The sequence below is a fragment of the Stegostoma tigrinum genome, unplaced genomic scaffold (genome assembly GCF_030684315.1).
Source record: "Stegostoma tigrinum isolate sSteTig4 unplaced genomic scaffold, sSteTig4.hap1 scaffold_86, whole genome shotgun sequence".
Taxonomy (NCBI): Eukaryota; Metazoa; Chordata; class Chondrichthyes; order Orectolobiformes; family Stegostomatidae; genus Stegostoma; species Stegostoma tigrinum.
The window spans coordinates 653,731-671,197 of record NW_026728811.1 but is presented as its reverse complement, the minus strand read 5'-3'; the positions used below and the strand labels follow the sequence as shown (position 1 = coordinate 671,197).

The 17,467-nt window shown below is 44.3% G+C and overlaps 1 long non-coding RNA gene across 1 annotated transcript; it reads right to left on the bottom strand.

Annotated features, from left to right (window-relative positions):
* Positions 1-1,290: 1,290 nt before the first annotated feature.
* Positions 1,291-16,265, bottom strand: LOC132209328 (uncharacterized). Its single transcript, XR_009445434.1, has 3 exons — positions 16,241-16,265; positions 1,475-1,595; positions 1,291-1,359 (listed from the first exon to the last, which is right to left on the bottom strand). It is a non-coding gene; the product is annotated as an uncharacterized LOC132209328 (long non-coding RNA).
* Between the last annotated feature and the right edge of the window lie 1,202 nt (positions 16,266-17,467).

Here is a 17,467-nt window from a genome sequence, read left to right as displayed (position 1 = left end):
TTCAAAGTTCAAAAATCCCAGTGTTTACTGCCCCTGGTCTTTGGGAGCAAGTTTCTCACTGTCTACTTCATCCAAACGCTCATGCCATGAAATCTCCATTTAATCTTCTATGCCCCAAACAGAACAATCTCAGCCTCTGGAATGTCTCCATAAAACTGAATTCTTTCATCCCTGGGCATGATGAAGACTGAGCAGCGCCATGAGAATTTAAGCGGGAAATCAGTTAGTACGTGGAAACATGGAAATGATACGAAACAGAAACCCAGTCTGTGAACCTTTCAAAATGTTTTGTGATCTAGGTGGAAGAAAATGGTTTAATACACAAATGAAGAGAACGTAGTCTCGTTGGAATGGACAAATAGCACCATTCTGGGAGCAAGGAGACAAAATGAGAGGAAATTGTTCTTGAAACTCTGGGTTGGTTTGAATTTCCGGAGCAACATTCGTGACAATTCACTCTGAGTAAGTCTCAGCTGGTTCAGAGCTAGGCAAGTGCACACAGGCGGGGCTTGTTAGTCTAGGGGTATGATTCTCGCTTAGATTATGATATAGTGTAGATATGCAAAAAGTCACTGTGTTCAACTCCCAGACAAACCCAGCTTCTTTACCTTACATTTGCTACAATGCCCAATGAGATTTCCAGAAAAAAAGCTGGTTTTGTTAAATGTGGTTGGATTGCCTAACGTAGGAATGGTGCAGAGGTACCGTTGCAATGAACATGCCGAAAGGAAACACTCGTTCAAAGTGAAAACAAGTGTTCTCGGGCCTTTGCCCACGTTAACTGACTCTGAATGAGTGCTCCAACTGCATTATTGCTCATTTCTGGGAGTGAAACATCCAGATTAAAAAAAAACGAAGGAACTGCAGATGCTGTAAATCAGGAACAAGAATAAATTTGCAAGAAAAGCTCAATAGGTCTGGCAGCATCTGTGAAGGGAAAAAAGGCAGTTAACTTTTCGGGTCTGGTGACCCTTCCTTGGAACAGAGTCATCGGATACAATATGCTTGTTCTGTTTTTTTTTCTCTTTCATTCCACGTATTTTCATTGGAAGAGAAGTTGGAAGACATAATAGGAGGGAAAATCGTGCTCCTTTTCATTATGCCATCTCAACATCCCAACTCGATTATCCAGAGATACACAGAAGGCAGATTCTGTACGTAGAGACAGAATGTAAAAGTCAATCAGAGATGTCAAAAAAGTGCTAACGCGATGGGATTGCTTTGTGTTCAGGAGGTGAAAAGCTCTCTCACCTGAGTCACCTTCACATCAGTTGCTGAGGACTGAATAAGAGAAAAGGTGTTTCACCAGAGCTCACAAGCCTCGCTTTCCTATTCCTCCTTGTTTCGCTCTCCTTGATCCTTTGTGAAAGAATGAAAAGAAAATGGAAACAATATTATTTAGTAGCCTGGCTTGTCCTTTTTGCAAACATTAGAAATCAAAAACGACAATATCACGTTGCGAGGTTGTTCAAACCTTGGTGCAGGTCTGAGCAGCTATCTGCCTTGTCTTTCTCCTTAAGCGTCAATTTTCCTGCACAGCTTTCCAATCGTGGACACGAACAAATGTCAGATTGGCAGCCAGCTGATTCAGAAACCTGTGTGGGAAACGAGGAAAAGCAACTCAATAAATTTTACGATATTTCATGGTGCTTATTTAGAGACGCACGTTTGTGAACACATTGACCGTTAGTAAAAGGTGATCAGAGACGTCGGAGATGTTAACAGCATGTGATTGTTTTTCATTCAAGAAGTGAAAAGCCCTCGTGCCTGAGTCACCATCGCTTCACATCCTGCTGCATGATTAAGGTACAAGTTGCTTCACTTTAACTTCATGTGGCACACTTTTCTATCTCTCCTTGCTTAGACTTTCTTGCTCCTCTTTGATATAAAGAAAAGATTGGATACAATATCAATTGGTAGCCTGTCTTGTCATTTCCTCAGTTTCAATACGAGCATGTTGTTGACTTGAGACCACACGTAAATGCTAATGACTCTACGAGAGCATGAGTCATGAGGTTCATCTGAGCTTGTAAATCCCTTCACTCCTGTTGTTGGCTGAATGAGCCGCTATTGTGTCCACTGCTAAGAAATGCAAACACATTTCTCTACTCCGAAAGGTGACTGAAGGCTTCTGGTTTCAATTCATGCACTTTGAGACACGGCAGAGCAGAACTAGGACGTTCAGAGACTACCTTGAGATGCATTTGACAGAGAGGAATATGCGGTGCACTGCGACACCCGCAAATCAAGCTTTTCCTTGACTTTGAGCTGGAACGCTTTCACACAAAAAGCAAAGGTGACACTACACTGCTCCAGAATGAATTAGGGCACGCTAAATGCACACGTGAAAGGGAGCATTTCAGCACATTCATGGCCAGGAATGAGAGAAATTTAACAAGGATTCATACCACATTGAAATAGAATTATCCTCCTTTCCACAACAAAAGCAGAAATGGCCAACTTCATTCAAAGAAATGTTGGCTGACAAGAACGCTCACTTCATGTCCATCCAGAAACCTATCACTGTAAAAGGGCAACAGCACTGTTTCTGCCCAGCTTCGAATCGGGGACCTTTCACTGGGTAAAGCGAATGTGGTAACCACTACACTACAGAAACACAGCCACTACTCTGCCCTGCGCACTGACCTTCCTACAGCATTAAAATGTGCAGCAGTTCAACACTAAACCTCTCTGTTTCAAATAGATCGATGCAGCCCAGCGTTATTGGCATTATCGAAAAATAAAAGATATCATGTCAACCCGCCCAGAAAATATTCACGTGGACTTTGCCAGGGTTGCAGGTTTCGGACTGTATGGCGAGACTGAATAGGTTTAAGGCAGTTTTCCCTGGAGTGCCGGAGGTTGAGGGACGACCTGGCGGAAGTTGATATAATCATCACGAATCTATACAGGGTGAGGAGTCAAGGTCTTTATCGCATGGTGGGTGAGTCCAAACCTGGAGGGTGTGTAATTAAAGTGAGGGGTAGGAATTTAAAAGCGACCTGAGGGCCATTTCTTTTATTGCCCTGAAGTGGTGCAAGTATGTGTTGAACTGCCAGATGAAGTGGTGCAGCCTGGTAAATGTACAACATTTCCAAGGCATATCGAATGTGTGAGTGAATCGGAAGGGTTTAGAGGGATATGGGCCAAATGCTGGCAAATGGGATTGTGTTAATGTGGGACATCTGGTCGACATTGGTGAGTAGACCAAAGGTTGAGTGTCTGCTCTTTCCATTTCCACAACAAAATTGATAACCACTGGCACAATGGAAGCTCTGTGCTCTCTTGCATCGTACATTGATTGGAAACAAAATGCTTCCTACTATTGCTTTCTACTGATCGCAGCTCATCGCCATCCAGCTTCAGCAGAACAGACAAACAACATGACAGGGTACCAGCATAACGGCAGTGGTGGGAATTGAACCCACGCCTCCGAGGAGACTGGATCTGAATCCAGCTCCTGAGACTGCTTGGCCACACAGCCACTGACAGGTGCGCTGCAAACATGATTCTTTCTGATGTTGCTACTGCAAGACAACATAAGCAAAGGCACAGGGAAAGGCTTGAACCATCCCTGTCTTGTTCATCCATTTTCTTAGCTGCCGGGCAGTGCCCAACTCAAACATTATTTTCCCACGAGATGCTGATAGCCGCTCGATCAATTCAAAAATCAACTGAAAGCAGAGCACGTCATGTGAGACTCAGTCAGGCGACAAATGTAATGTGCCTGGGAGAAAGTATATTCGGTTATGCTTGGATAAAGTAAACATGAACTGCATGGCATTTCCGGCATTTAGATTTTCACTCTGGTGAACGATTCCGCCCTTTGCTCAAAACAGGACAACTTTCACGTTAACATGTAGCGTGAGAAACACCAGACTACTGGGAAAATGCACCAACCTGAGCAGGTCGTGCACCAGATGATACCGTGCAACATATGTAGACTTACCTTCGACGACGTTTTGCAGTGTAAGTGGCTCAAAGATAACCCTCTGTCTGAAAAACTGAGCAAGCATTAGAATTCGAGAACGACAAATCACATTGGGAGGTTGATCGAACCTCGGTGCAGCTACGAGCTGTCACCTTCCTTACCTTTCTCCTTACTCCAACATTTTCCAATCGTGGACATGAACAAATCTCAGGTAGCAGCCAGCTGATTTGCAAGCTGGCATTGGAGACGTGAAAAAGCAACTCAGTAAAATTTACGAAATTCCACGGTGCTTATTTAGAGATGCACAAAAGGCAGTTTCTGAACACATTTCTGAATGTAAAAGGCGATCAGAGATGTCAAATAAATGCTAACAGCATGCGATTGCTTTTTGTTCAAGAAGCGAAAAGCTGTCGCTCCTGAGTACCATCACTTCACATCCTGCTGACTGATTAAGATAGGGTTAGGGTTAGGGTTGGTGATCATGTTCTCTTGTTGTTAGTTTCCTTCCTGTTTGTCCGATGTAGTGTTTCTCACAGTCTCTGCAGGGGATCTTGCAGATGACATTGGTCCTGTCCATGGTCGGGATTGGATCTTTAGTTCTGGTGAGCACTTGTCGTAGGGTTGATGTGGGTTTGTGTGCCACCCTGATGCCGAGTGGTCGAGAAGTCTTGTGGTGAGTTCTGACATGTTCCTGATGTAAGGAAGTGTGATGTGTGTGTCGGGGCATGTAGAATCTTTCTGATGCTGTTCCTGGAGACATCTCCTGACACAGATCTTTGGATATCCATTATCGTTGAACAACTGGCTACAAAAAGACATGGCCAATGCTCACTCATCTTAATCCACACGGAGAAGGAGTACCACCACTTCGACTGGGACAGCACCAAATTCCTGGGACAGGCAAGCCAGAGGCAAACATGAGAATTCCTGGAAGCATGGCACTCCACGAAGCAGGCGATGAATAAACACATTGAACTCGATCCCAAATACATTCCACTATGGAGGAAACCCACAAGTGAGGCAATCCATCACAACGAACCCCAGAGTTTAAAAACCAGGCGGGAAAGCACTCTGATGCTTCATCAGAAGCTGCACTGAGGATCTTACCAAGCATGGTAACGAAACGTCTGCGGAACAACAAACCACCTCAGCGAGCCATCCAACCTCAACATAGTCATCATTAGATTTTTAATTCTAGATATCTTTTTAGAATTGGAATGTCACCACCTGCTGTGTCAGGATTTTCAGTGAGTCGATTACAACCAGGGAAAAAAAACACAGATACAAACACATATGGAGACACATGTCAACATGACCATTGTATCATTTGAAACTCAAGAGGGAGAGACAGAGAGAAAACAGGGAAGTGAGTTAACCCCGTTTCAATGGATTCACCCCCAAAACAACAGAAAGCCCACTGGAAAGAACCACAGGCACAAACACACAGCCACAGAGACTCACACTAATGCACACACTCAGCTTACAGTTTTGTTTCACATCAGTCTAGCTTGCACACAGTGGGAGTTCAACAGTGACACACTAATACAGAGACAGAAACACACAGACACATATGTACACACACGTATGTACACAAAGGCATATAGACACACATTGAGACAGAAGCACACAGACACAGAGCCACACACTGAGACAAACATGTGCATACAGACAGTGACACACATACGCACACATATAAATGCTGAAACACAGAGGGAGAAAGGGATGGAACGAGTTGGAGAGAGAGTGTCAAAGGTTCTTTCTAGTTCGGAAGAATCTTGGTTTGAGTTGCCTGGGCCTGAATGCACATAATATTCGCAGACAGTTCAATGATTGGAGAATATTTCCTTGTAGCTAATGTTCCTATTGACGATCCGGAGATGTGTGACAAAGGAAACAGTGAATTTTTTAACTGACAACCTTTATTGGTTAAAAGCTGAGCATCTTGATTGGTTGTGACACAGAGACTGATGTGAAACAAAACTGTAAGCTCTCTTAAACCCAGGTGTGAGCCAGTTCAAATTTCAGATTGCAACAACTAAAATACCAATGTTCCTCTGCCAGTTTATCATGGAGACACAGGCCCGCAGTCAATGCAAGTACACCCATGCCACCAGGAACTGGCCGTGTGTGCTGATACATACAAACTGATTCTGCAGTCTCTCTCCAATTTACTCAGTTTAAATTCAAGCTGACTATGATTCATTTCAGGATAACGATGGGCTGAATGAAGTCTTTGCTGTAATCAAGCTGTGATTTCATGGGAACATTATAGATTTAGGCATTGATTGAATGGATCAAGAGATGAGATTAAAACTCAAGGCGGGTAGTGCTCCAATTAAATGGTTTTGACATCGCTTTTCATCATTTCGGAGTTTAATCAAGGGCCCACTGAAATCATTATCTCGCTTCATGGATACTGAAATTTAATTGAGAAGGAAAAAGAATGCCTCGATCTTGTTTAGTTTGTTGATTTTGTAACCACATGTAATGATTGTGGTTGGCCATCCAAATGTTTCCCGACACAGGGCAGTCTGACCCTCAGGGAGGTTTCTTTAATAAACTGTTCCCGGGGGCTTCCAGCTGCACCATGACGTCATACACCATGAGCGGCGACAGCCTTCAACTACTGTGATGCAACAATGATGCTGGCTCCCGGAATATAATGATTTGTCGTGGGTCACGTGGCGCTGAATCATTCAATGAAATGTAATTACATCCCCAGGTATTCACGTTTCTACATTACAATCTCAGGCACTTCCATCTCTGACTTCAAGTTAAGCAATTCTTGGGATTCCATATTTCTATTAAGGATATTCATGATGCTACTTCCTGGTGAAATTGGAGAAATATTGTGTTTTGGTGGCTGAATTTACTGAACAATGTTCGGTAAGAGGGTCGGGAATCTCGTCAGTTGTTTCTATTTTCCCTCAGATCCTTTTCCTCTGCTTGCATTTTAAGGCGGGTCGATAATAACGATGTACATACAGAATCAAATTCCCCAGTGCCCTACAAGTTCAGAGCAGGACACAGGCAGGGCTCCGCACACAAATCACATTAAGTTTACACCACTCATTTGCAGGCCAGCTTCCCTGGAACATATGCTAGGATGGAGGCTTTTGGCGACGGAGTGTATGGATCTCAAACTCGTTTCTGATTATTTTTCAAGTTTGCCATGGGAACAATGTTTCACGGCTGTGGTGTGCCATTGTTTGGGTAAATTCTCACTTCCTCTCATGTGTGAAGTAAAACGCAAACTGCTCACCATGCGGTTTACACACACAGCTGCCTCCCTCTGGGTAGCTGCTTCATTCAGCCGGTGATAGCACAATGTTAAATATATTACACTGATCTTTTATTACTTAAGCTATAGACACGCCATTTTATGTTTCAATTCATCAGGATTTTCCAGCTTCTCCTGTTGTGGCAGAGTGGCATTGAATTCAGAAAGAGATGTTTCCAATCAACAGCAAATCCCTTCCTCTTACTAGACGCAGGAACAGTGATCTCTATGCAACAGCAAGGGCACATCCACAACCTCTCTTCACATTAACGGTAAGCCTGAATTTTATAATCTGTGTCGAGAGCAGGGAGTCAGAAAGAAGATGTGCTTGAGATTGAACAGTAATCCCATGAGCAACGTGGAATGTACTCCGCTCTGAGGGTATCCCAACTTGACCGGGACTGCTCCTAACTTGGCCAAAAGGGCTGTTTGGTCTTGGGGTATGATTCTCACTTTGAGGGCTGTACAGCCCGTAAAAAATCTGAGAGATCACGTGTTTAAATACCAAACAAGCCCTGATTAGTTGTCTTTGCTTTGCCAATTCACCCATCAACTTTCTGGAAAAAAAACGTTTTCAATGACGTTGAAACTCATTAGTTGCAGTGTGTTGGGTGCTCAGGCCACTCTGCAGTAACTCCCCATAAGTGCCTACAGCAGCATCCTCGCTTTGACACGGGGTCTTGTTTTATTTTTCAATTCATCAGGATTTTCCAGCTCTTCCTGCTGTGGCAGAGTGACATTGAATTCAGAAAGAGATATTTCCAATCAACAGCAAATCCTTTCCTCTTACTGGATGCAGGATGAAGAAAATCATGTTTATTCAAGCTTTCTGCTTCTAAAATTTAGCATCCTTACGTGGGGCTGCAAAACTGACCTGGGTTAGGTGCCAAGTTAAACTGATGTGACTCCCGGTGTGCAAAGGACAACACACAAATGAGAGTTATTGTATCATTGATTGTATACCAGGATAAACAGGGAAAACCAGTCTTGAGCACCCAAATTGAACCTTTCTCCAGTTGGCCTAAGTCAGCTCTCACGAACCACTATCACCATTCACTTTTCCTAATGTCCCTGCTGTTCTTGTTGCAAACTGACTGCACGTCACACAATTGCAGCTGACATTGCTGGTGTGGAACTGTAACTGTGGTGAAGTGATTCTGACTAGTTCACAACATTATTCTGTTTCTAAAGATCAGTCTTTTTTTAACTATAAATGTTAACCATTAGCAGGCCATGGTAGTGAAGGTTCTGAAACCTTATTACGAGACTACCAGTGAAAATCTGTTTAAAAACCAAAAGAACTGCGGATGCTGTAAATTGGGAACATAAACAGAAGTTGCTGGAAAAGCTCAGCAGGTCTGGTGGCAGCTGTGAAGAAAAACAGAGTTAATGTTTCAGGTCGATGACCCCTCCTTTCCGTTCTGAGGAAAGATCTCTGTTTATATCAACTTGGGCACTGTCTGATTCAGCCTTGCTTTCTCCCATCTTCCTGCACATAATACCTACAGCTCTGTTTCGATTTTGTTATTTCTTGATTTAAAGTATACAGGCTATCCCATTATCTATTACATTGTAATTTGTTATACGTGAGACCCTCCGACTATTGTCAGGCTAGTGGCTGAATAGCTCAGCGGTTAGAGCACTGGCCTTGTAAACCAGCAGTCATGAGTTTGCATCTCACTGGGGCCTTAGGCAATTTTTGTACACCTGCTGTTTCCAAGATCCAAAGGAGCACTTTAAACATCATCTGAAATTATGAAAATATCATTTCTTCTACAGGCCTGAAATGTGCTTTAAATGCCACACTCCTGTTTATCTTTCCAGGAATTTGAGGAACACCATTCGGAAGGACAGGAAGCAGCTGATATGATCAATGTTTGGATGGAAGAGTGAGGTGAGGCCATATAGACTACAGAGTGACAGGAGAAGAACTCAGGCCAAGGGGCGTGACTGAGTTCTTCCTTTATTTGCTGTAAGCAGACTCTAGTTTTGAAGTCTGGAATGGGACAAGATAAGCCAAGTGGGTGAAATCCGACTTTCTGCGGTTTGATCTTTCCAGGAGCCTTGGTCACTCTTGGTAGAATGTGCCCATGTTTGTTTCCTTCTGGAGGTAAGGTTAAGTTTCCCGAGGGAGCATGAAACAGTTTTCCCATCTCAAACTTTCCTCCCATTTGTTGTGTTGATTGAGATTAAAACATTTCGGTGAAATTATCATTGAAATGATTACTTGAAACGTCACAGCACACAAGACTACAGGCCAAGTCCTGGAAACTGGGATGATGCTCCTCTTTCCATGCTTTAAAACTCAATGTTTTGATCATCTTTGAGGAGAAATTGATGTCCAGTTAAAAAAAGGCAGGAGCTGAGTCATTAAGAAACTATAGTACTTCTGTCCTCATCCCTGGTGGGCCTACTGTCTAGGATTCAGTGCTTTCACTGTTCACATCCGCAAAATCACAGCAAAAGCACAGCAGCTCTGACAGCAATCTTTTCTATGTCTCCGATCAGAGAATGTCCCTAAGAACACCAGACTCAATGTCCCAGCCTCTAAAAGAAGTCGAATTATAGTACTTCTGTCCTCATCCCTGGTGGGCCTACTGTCTAGGATTCAGTGCTTTCACTGTTCACGTACGCAAAATCACAACAAAAGCACAGCAGCTCTGACAGCAATCTTTTCTATGTCTCGGATCAGAGAATGTCCCTGAGAACACCAGACTCAATGTCCCAGCCTCTAAAAGAAGTCGAAGGTGTCTTGGCAGTCTCTGCTCAGTCGGACATCTGATTCAGTGAATCAGAGGAGAATATCCTTTTACCCAAATTCACCAATCAATGAAATTCATTTGTAAATCCACGCAGGATATTTTCATTTCAGTTCGATGTTTTAGCAATGAAGCAGCCTGCTGTTAGGATAAGAAACTGAGGGTAATGCTGGTTTGTCCAAAATTATCCCACAGCGGGTGGCAGGGATACATTTGAATGTTTCTCTCAATTCAGGGGCCAGTGAGAAAAGGTGCCATTCCACTGACTGTATCAATCACTTCAATTTGTAAATAATTGAAATGTTCATTAAGAAGTGTCAAGCAGCAGAATGAGTTGTATTGTTGTTTGTCTTTGTGTTGTAGAAGCTGGGGGACGGACAATTAGAATTGGCCCCAAGTTGTCATCCTCAGAGTAGAGGACAGGAATGAAACTGAGTTGAGGAGTTGGGTACAAGTCACTCTGTCCTTACTTCCACCTCTGGGTTACCCACTCCAAACTGGTCTTGGTACATTTCACCTTTCTCCCTTGCTCCCTCTCCCTCCCACATTCACACTGTCCCTCTTCCTGTTTTTGCCTCCTGTTCATATCTCAAGGGCAGTATCGATTGGGCAAAACTGCTCTGTGTCTCTAAAGACATTCTTTGAAAAATGAAACAACTGTGCAACCTGACATACCTTCTTCAGAAAAATATGTACCACTTGTGTAGTGAAGTTAGAAGGCCACCAGGCGGTGGCATTGTACGAGAGAGACAGTCTGAGCCTTTGACTCATCGGTTTCTAATTCATTTAAACTTCTCCCCTGAGTCTCATTGCAGCCAGATATAGACACGCAGATACAAATATGCACACGGACACATATGGAGATATACATCAAGCTGACCATTGTATCACTTCAAACGCAAGAGGGTCAGACAGAAAGTTGGGTGGGGTATAATTCAATTTCTATGGATTTGCCTCCAAAACAACAGAAGCCCCAAGGCACAAACATAATAGTACACACACTAGATGTGCACTATCTCACACACAAACAGAAAAACACAGCTACAAATACACAGATAGTTCAACTGAGATAGAAACACACACTCAGTTACAGAGATGCACACAGACTCTCTCTCTCTCTCTCACACACACATAAACAGAGAGACACCGTGGCACACATCCAGAGACAAGCATAAACACAGACACACACTGACATGTAAGCATACAGACACTGACAGACATTAACACAGAAATATACATGCATATGTGCAGACTCTAACTTAACATACATACATACACACAGAAACACAACACACTCATACAGACTGTGTGCAGTAACTGACACTGCTCCGAATTTAACCATCATTAACAGAGCTAGAACATAGAAGCGTAGAGCAATGTATAGGTCCTTCAGCCCACGATGCTGTGCCGAACTTTTACCCTAAACCTAAGGTCTATCTGGCCTCCACCCCTACCTTATGCTATCATACATATGCCTATTTAATAGCAGCTTAAATGCCCCAAAGAGGCCGACTCCACTACCCTCTCTAGCAATGCATTCCAGACCCCGGCCACTCTGAGTAAAGAACCTACCTGTGACGTCTCCCCTATATCTACCTCCACTCGATTTAAAACTATGTCCCCTCATAATAGCTCCCTCCAACCGCGGAAAAAGTCTCTGGCTGTCCACTCTATCTATACTTCTGATCATTTTGTAAACCTCTCACACTTCATCATTCTAAAGAGAAAAGCCCTAGCTCTCTCAAATTTTCCTCCCTCGTACAGCCTTCCTTCCATTCCAGGCAACATCCTGGTAAATCTCCTCTGCACCTTTGCCAATGCCTCCACATCTTTCCTGTAATGAGGCAAACACAACTGGACACAATATTCCACTTGTGGCCGAACCTGGCTTTTGTATAGCTGGAGCATAACTTCACGGCTCTTGAAATCAATCCCTCTATTAATGAAAGCTACCACACCATACGCCTTCTTAACAACTCAATCCACCAGCTTTCAGGGAACTTTGGACATGAACCCCAAGATCCCCATGCTCCTCCCAACTGCCAAGGATTTTTCCATTAACACTGTATTCTGCTTTCAAGTTTGTCCTTCCAAAATGAATCTCCTCACACTTTTCAAGGTTAAACTCCATTCGTCACTTGTCTGCCCCGCTCTGCAACCTATCAATGTCCCTTTGTAACCTAGAACAGCCCTTTGCACTATTCATAACTCAACCCACCTTTGTATCATCCATGAACTTGCCAATCCACCCTTCCACTCCTACATCAAAATCATTTACAAAATCTACAAATAGGAAGAGGACCCAAGACACATCCTTGTGGTACATCAGTCGTAACTGAACAACATGTTGACTATTTTCCATCCACTACCACCCTTTTTCTTCTCAGGGTCAGCCAATTCTGAATCCAATCTGCCATATTTTCCCTACCCACGCCTCCTTACTTTCTGCATGAGCCTACCATGGGGAACCTCAACGAACGCCTTACGTAAATCCATGTATACCACATCCATTGCTCTACCTTCATCCATGTGTTTGGCCACATCTTCAAAGAATTCAATAACGTTTGTGAGGCCTGATCTATCTCTCACAAATCCATGCTGCTTGCGTCAATCAGATAATTCCCAGCTTTTACTGATGAACTATCAATGGGAAAGTGGGACAGTTCGATGAAGTACCTCATTCTATTGTCAGGAATGAGGTGACAGTGTTTGATAAACTTAGGATTATTTGTACAATGAACAAACTTCCACTTGTGCAACAGATCCATGTAATCCCCTGATGTTCACCTGTGAAATAGATTGATATTCATTCCAGAAACTAATTAAAAGTAATCCCCCGTCTTTGATGGTTACCCACAGCTTGACTCATACCTTGCGTTAGTCTGTGTGAAAATACTGTGTTCACCTGCAGGATCAATTTGTGTTATGGCTGCAGAAGGCTCAGTTCCCTTGTCTGGATAAAAGTGTTTTATACCCGTTTTGAAACTGCAGCCTTGTCTCTGTGTGGGTTTTAGGTCTGGGGCCAATGTGTGTGTGTGTGTGCGCGTGAGTGAGAGAGAGTTTGTGAGAGTGCGGGTTGGGGGGAGGGGTGCAAGGGAGGGACAATCATGAGACATTGGACTGAACTTCTGAGTTGCTGCTTTATTTCCCCCTCCTCCTCCACACCCCTCCCCCCACCTCTAACCTCACAAAGAAGCTTCTTGGTTTGCTCTATATCTGGAGGATGTGTGTACCAGGTACAGACAGCTCGGAACTGATTGGGTAGCTGGGATTTGGGAGGAGAGAGGGGTTTGAATGACATAACTTGGGGTTTATAAAATTGGTTATGACAGCCATACTTATCTTGTTCATGTGGATGAAGCCAGGAGGTGAGCCTCAGAGTTATTCTTACTGTGCCAGTGTGAGTACAGCTGGAATCTCAATGCCAGCTTTGGACCTGTACCACCCTCTTCCAGAAGCAGCCCTGGTGAGTATTGGCTCCTCAGACTCTGTATCTTTCCTGAATTCCTGGCTGTATCTCACTGACCTCCTCTTCTTGCCTCTCTTTTTCTCTGTTTTCTCGCTTTGCATCCCTGTTTTTCTCTCCAAGCCTCTCCTTTTGTCTCCCTTTGCTTTATCTCTGTCAGTCTCTTTCTCGCTCACATTCTACTCTTGTCTCTCTTTGTTTCATTCTCTCTCTCCCTCTTTGTGTTTCTGTCTCTTTCTTTCAAAGTCTCTCCTCTTGTCTCCCTTTTGGTCTTTCTCAGTCCTTGTCTCTTTCTCTCACCTGAATCTCTGTCTCTCTCACAGTCTAGTTTAGATCATTTTGTTTCATTCTCTCTCTCTGTCTCTCACGAGCAACAACTCTTTGCCCCCCACCACTCTCTCTTTGTTCCCTCCCCTATCATTCTCTCTCTCTCTGTCTTTTCCCTCCATATTTCTCTCTCCTTTCCCTCCATTTTTCTCTATTTCATCTCCTGGTGTCTTGTTGCACTGCCGCTTTCTTTCCTTCACCACTCCAAAAATTTTGTTTCCATTCAAAATTGCCAAATTCCAACCCCTCCCCTCCACAAATGTGACTGCCCCTACAAATTTGACCCTAGAATTTTGTTATTTCATTTGAGACTCATATACCTCTCTCATTTCACATTCTTCTTCCTCAATTTTCTGCCTACAATATAACCGCCAAGTTTCGCTGCCGCCCAGTTTTGTCCCTCTCTTTACCTCCCAGAGGAATGTCAAACTTTTGTCCCACCCTTACAGTATTGTATCCCCATCCCAAATCCTTGTGCTGGTGAATGCAATATTGCACCCCCCCCCAATACCAATATTTTGTGGGCCTACCGACCAAGTATTGTCCCCACAATTATGGTATTTCCCAATTGCAGTTCCCCAAAAGTTTGTTCTCCATCGCAATTTTGCAAACTCCCCACTAAGTCATCTCAAATATTGCCTCCCACAAATTTGCGCACCTGTTTAAATATTTCCCCCGTGACTTTTACCCCGATGAAAATGTTCAGCCTCACAGTTTCTGATTGCTGCCAGTGTAGCTACACCCTCTTTCTTCATTCCTCTGTGATGCCTCCACTGTGTATAGATAGCCCACTGTATCTCCCTCCATGTGCAAAACCCAAATATCACCTCACCCTCACTGGATCCCTGACTGCACCCCAGAGATACTCTGGCCTGTTCATTGACTGCCTTACTGCAAAGCAAGATCCCATTTCGCAGGCTCACCCCAAGCCCGACTACCACTCACTTTAGCCAAAGTGTAATGGTGCAACATGTAGGCACTGCAAAGACCAGGAAGATCCCCTGGCATTTCGCATGAAGAACAGAGAAGGACAGAGATGGAGATGGAGAGAGAGAGCGAGAGAGAGAGAGAGAGCGAGATCCCATTGAAAACAAGGAAAAAGAGAAAGAGGAGAGAGACACAGAGATAGGAGAAAGATAGAAATCCCATGGACAGGACGAGAAAGGACAGATATAGAGAGTGGGACAGACAGAAGGGACAGTGAAAAATCGAGAGAGAGAAGAGCAGAAAGAGAGATACCATTCAGAACGAGTGACAGAGATGGGGGGGAGGGTGGTATGGGGATGCAGACAAAATGACCCTCAGGAAGGAACATCAAGATCACACAGGACAATGAGAGAGAGAAAGAGAGAGGAGTGTTGAGGAGAGGTGAATGGGTAAACTTGGAAATCAGCAAGACTGAACAATGAAATGGTTCTTGAAAAACCTGGGAAGGGGACAAGACATTTGGAGGGAGGAATATGAAGGGATGTGGGAGAGTGAACAGGGGTGGATGTGAAGAATGATGGGGAGACAAGGATTTATAGAAAACTGTGGGAAGGACAGGAAGGCGAGAATATGGAGGCAAAGAGAGTGGAAGGCAGTGACATCAGACTTAGCAGCAGCCCCCTTTTTCCACTTTCTCTCCCCCACACCTCCAGCCCAGAGCTCATCCCCTTGTTTTACAAATCTCAGGGACAGCCTGAACCCCATAATTATTTTCCCCTGTGAGCATACAAGTGTGCAAATGAATGACAAGGAGACAGGCTGGTTTATTATCATGCTCTCATTTCTCTCTTTCTCTTTGGTTCCAGCTCTGTCCGAAGCTTCCTCACGGCAGAACAATTTAATTCTCCCAATCAGTGCTTCGTCCCAAATTTCAGCTCCCGAATCTAATCACCTCAGGGGCGAGGTTGGAAAGACAGACAAGAAATGAAAACAAAAAACCTACACCCATCACCTAAAACACAGCAAAATCACACCAATCTCTGCCCGAGCTTCCATAATCTGACCCTTTCCCCCAATTGCCCTACGACCTCCAGAACAGCCCATCATCTTCAAGAGGGAACAGGAAGAGGCTCAAACCACCTCAGTGTTTCTGTTTAAAGTGAGGACAGAGAGATATTTACTCCAGATGATGAGGCTCCCCTCCACCGGACATCCCCAACTACACGACCCCGAACATCTCCACTGCCAGAGAATGTGTCCACCACTGTATGTGTATAAGCTTCAGTCTCTCAGTAATCTCCTCTGGTGGAAGAGAAGGAAATTGATCCATCAAAGCCAAAGTTTTGAAACAAAAATGAAGAGAAACGTATGAGATTCCATCACAGGCTGACTTTCGAAATTTCCCCAATTTATCAGCACTTTCCCTGATTTTAAACCCCGAGAATAGGAACAAATTTGACTTCGGTTCAGGGGAGAAATGCTTTCTGACTGCATCCAGTGTTTACTTTCTGAGAGGCTGGACAATTAATCACTGATGGGGAGTCACTCACCGGAGCCTGCGTCTCTCTCTTTGTCGCTCCAGATGAGTTTCTGACGCCCTGCGGTAAAAAAACAATAAAAAGACCAAAGACCGTCCCACTCCCATTCAGCAGGCATAGACCCCATGACCACTACTTCCAGGATTGGGGCTGTTTCTACATGACATATTAATGATGAACTGATACACTTACTTTTCTCTCTCTCTCTGTCACTGTCTCTATCACTGTCAGTCTTCCCTCCCTCTCTCTGTCCCAATCCACCTCTCTATCTCTGTGCAACTTTGTCCTACTCTTGAGAATTGATCAAACTCTCCCTCTCTCTCTCTGTCACTTTTCTGTCTGTGGCTGTCCCTCTGTCTCTCTCCCTCTCTGCCCCATCCACCTCTCCATCTCTGCTCTGTTTTCTGTTGCTCAACAATCGCTCTCTCTCTCTCTCTCTTCCTCTCTGCCTGTCTCTGCCCCATCTCACTCTCTCTCACTCCTCTGTCCCTCTATCTTCTTCTCTTTGACGCCATCGACCTCTCCGTTCAGCTTTCCTTGCTCTTGACAATCGGTATTTATTTCTCTCTCTCTCAGTCTCCATCTCCTCTGTTTTGATTGAAACACTCCTGCCTTACATTTTCCACAAGTTGCAATCTCCCCGCCGTGTCTCCTTGACGTTTGCGACACCAATATCGCATTTTGAAGGGTGAGGCGATGACAAGAGGTGGGAGTGATCGGAGTTGAGGGTAAAGGAGGGACGATGCATTTCACCCACTAAAAGCTGTCAGCAGTGTCCGCTCAGGGCCCTGTAGACAGACACACAACACGTTTGAGGCTGTTCCGCAGACCAAGGGGATGCACAGCAAGATTCCACAGGCAGCCACTTAATGTACCTCGAAGGGATTCCCTCAAAACTTTGTTGGAGCCAACCACACCCTGCCCCCACAAACTGAAGGACTGACTGCGGAATGAAGGACATTCTGCACAGCAGCATCCCAACAGCTTTCCCCAGGTTCCCCATACTGAAGAGACTAAAGGTTTCCATATCCTTCACCGGCCAAGATCAGAAGCGCCGACACACCCACCTCATCTGAATTTGGAAATGGTGGACCCCTGCTCCTGTAGAGGAAAAGGCTGCAGGTTGTCCCCACACAGCAAGATTGCAACGTGAAAACAGGATTCCCCCACTGAGTCCACCAGCAACTACTAAACACCCCATTTTAACTTAGACCTTAGCTCAGACTGAACACTGGAGTT